Genomic DNA, 2,333 nt, shown 5'->3' with positions numbered 1-2,333 from the left:
AATTAAGGTATTTTTTTCTCTATTTCTGCTTGGAATTTAGCTTCAGATCTTCTTTGATGGAATATTTTTCATTTTTCGATCTTGTTTTAGGTGGGATATATGAATCTTTACTGTTTTATTTGTTTTGACGGACAAAAAAAAAAAGATCATAGAATTAGCAAAATTTATAGTGTGATTTCCAAGTTTAAGAAAATTTAGCGAGGATTTGAGTAATGTTTTAAATTTTCACTGCATTTGAATGATTTACTACTGCTGTATTGTAGGTTTAGCTCCAACATCTGGCTGCAGGAATTAGCCTTTTGGGATGCTTGTTGATGTCATGATATTTGTTTACTTCTGCTTGAAATTTGGCTTTGAATTCACCCAATGGATATGCTCTTTCTTTTTCTACTTTTTTTGAGATAATGTTTTTGCATAAGGACACATTGATTAAAAAAGGAAACGCACAGCTGAACCATTTTTATGCATTCACTGCTAAGAATCATCCAATCTTATAAGAGTTAGTGAGAGTTAACAACTACAATGCCTTCTGTTTATGATTATTTAATGGTGAGCTGATCTGAGTAATCATTTGAGAAATGCAGGTTCGGGGTTGGACGTTCACAATATTTGCTGGATCATGAAATTTTTGACGAGGTATGTTTGATTCCTTTGGCTATTGTTTGAATCTTTTGCTGGATTGGAAGATGTAGGTTTGGATCTGTGGAAAACAATTTTTTTTTTTTTTTTTTGTTTTCTTTTCCTTTTTAAAACTTTCTTGGAACCCCTGGTTTGATGGAAAATAAAAACACAATTTTCAGAAGAAAAGAACTGATGAAAGAAAAGAGGTGTGATGTTTCTTCTGGATGACCTGCTCCTGTTAAAGGGTACAAAAAGACGTGTGGATTTTGGCTTTTTTTTTTTTTGTTTTTGTTATCTTCTTCTTCGTTTCTTTATTTTCTTTTTCTTTTTCTTTGGTTTTTTTAGTCATTCAACAGCTGTGTTGATTTTATTGTTATTATTATTATTATTATATTAACATTTGAACATTTGTTTGGTTGCGTCTATTGTTTTTTTTTTTTTTTTTTTTTCTAGTGTAGATTGGTGTGGGTTTTCATGAGCTTGGAGTGGGTTTCAGTTCGTCTTCCAGAGCATGATACCTGATAAATTTCTATTGCATTGCCAGGAAATGTTAGGTAAGTCTTATGGGATTATCATTGTGTTACCATTCAGTTAAATTGAGGATGTAAAGGACAGGCTGGCTCTTATATCTTTATCATATAGATTTTGCACTGGCTAAGTGAAACACCATAAACGATTATGGGGATGATAGAAATGTCATAGGAATGGTATTCCATTTGTTTATGGTTTTTTTGTAGAACCAAAACATATACTAATCCTTCGTTTTAAAAAAATGCTAACTATCCTGACCTAGACTAGTCATCACTAGCCATGTAGTATTTTTTTGATTGAAGTTATCCAATGGAACTTTTCTTTTGTTTGTTTATTTGTTTGTTCTTTTTAAAAAAAAAAAAAATAATTATTATTATTATTATTATTATTATTTTTTTTGTGATTTGCTGATGCGTCAAAATTGGGTTGACATGGGCGAATGTATTTCAAGCTTTGATTGTCCAATTCATAGGTCACCTCTTGATGGATCATAGCCTAAATGTGGCAGTTGCTGGATTATCATATTTATCATTCACCCAACTCCTGGCTGTTCAATAACGATCCACAAAAGACCACTGATCGGATAGTTAAGAGGCATCTAAATTGCATGAATTGCAAGCCTTATCCAAGAAGCAAACTGATATTGGATGGTCCAGATGAATGAGCATGTTGTCTCATGAACATTAATGTAGTTCACCTGCATGGTGGATGTTTGAAAAACCCTTTCTTATACATACATCTTCTTGATTTGGATTTTCTAGTTCATACATACATGGGGTGAAGTAATTAAAATGAGATAGTCCTTACATATTGATTATGTGATTTCTTCTCATGTTCTTTTACTTTTGCAGGTTGCCTGGCATTTATGTGTGTTAGTGTTGATTGCCAATTTGATGGGCTAACACATGGATTGTGGATGGCCAGAGCTCAGAAAGCAAGTTGTGGAATACGGCCCGACAACAGAGTACGAAGATGTCGTGCTCCAGCAGCGGCTGCTGATGGTGAACTGGATAATCGAGGTGAGGGACTCTCGAATCACTTTTTCTTAACAATATTCTGTGAGAATCTAAAAAATTGGCTGATATGCAACTGAGTCCTATGAAGTTGCCGTTACATTGAATGGTGACTATATAAATATCACAAATAGTACAGGAATTCATCTATATTTGTCATTACTGTTT

At 33.2% G+C, this 2,333-nt stretch overlaps 1 long non-coding RNA gene across 2 annotated transcripts; it reads left to right on the top strand.

The window, feature by feature from the left end:
* Positions 1-356: 356 nt before the first annotated feature.
* Positions 357-2,094, top strand: LOC131256191 (uncharacterized). Of its 2 annotated transcripts, XR_009176642.1 has the most exons (4): positions 357-636; positions 801-866; positions 1,075-1,175; positions 2,004-2,094. It is a non-coding gene; the product is annotated as an uncharacterized LOC131256191 (long non-coding RNA). The 2 variants fall into 2 exon arrangements; XR_009176643.1 differs by lacking the exon at positions 801-866 and having other exon boundaries at positions 358-636.
* Positions 2,095-2,333: the final 239 nt, after the last annotated feature.

Source organism: Magnolia sinica, chromosome 9, assembly GCF_029962835.1.
Source record: "Magnolia sinica isolate HGM2019 chromosome 9, MsV1, whole genome shotgun sequence".
Classification (NCBI taxonomy): Eukaryota; Viridiplantae; Streptophyta; class Magnoliopsida; order Magnoliales; family Magnoliaceae; genus Magnolia; species Magnolia sinica.
This window is presented reverse-complemented; position numbering and strand designations above follow the sequence as displayed.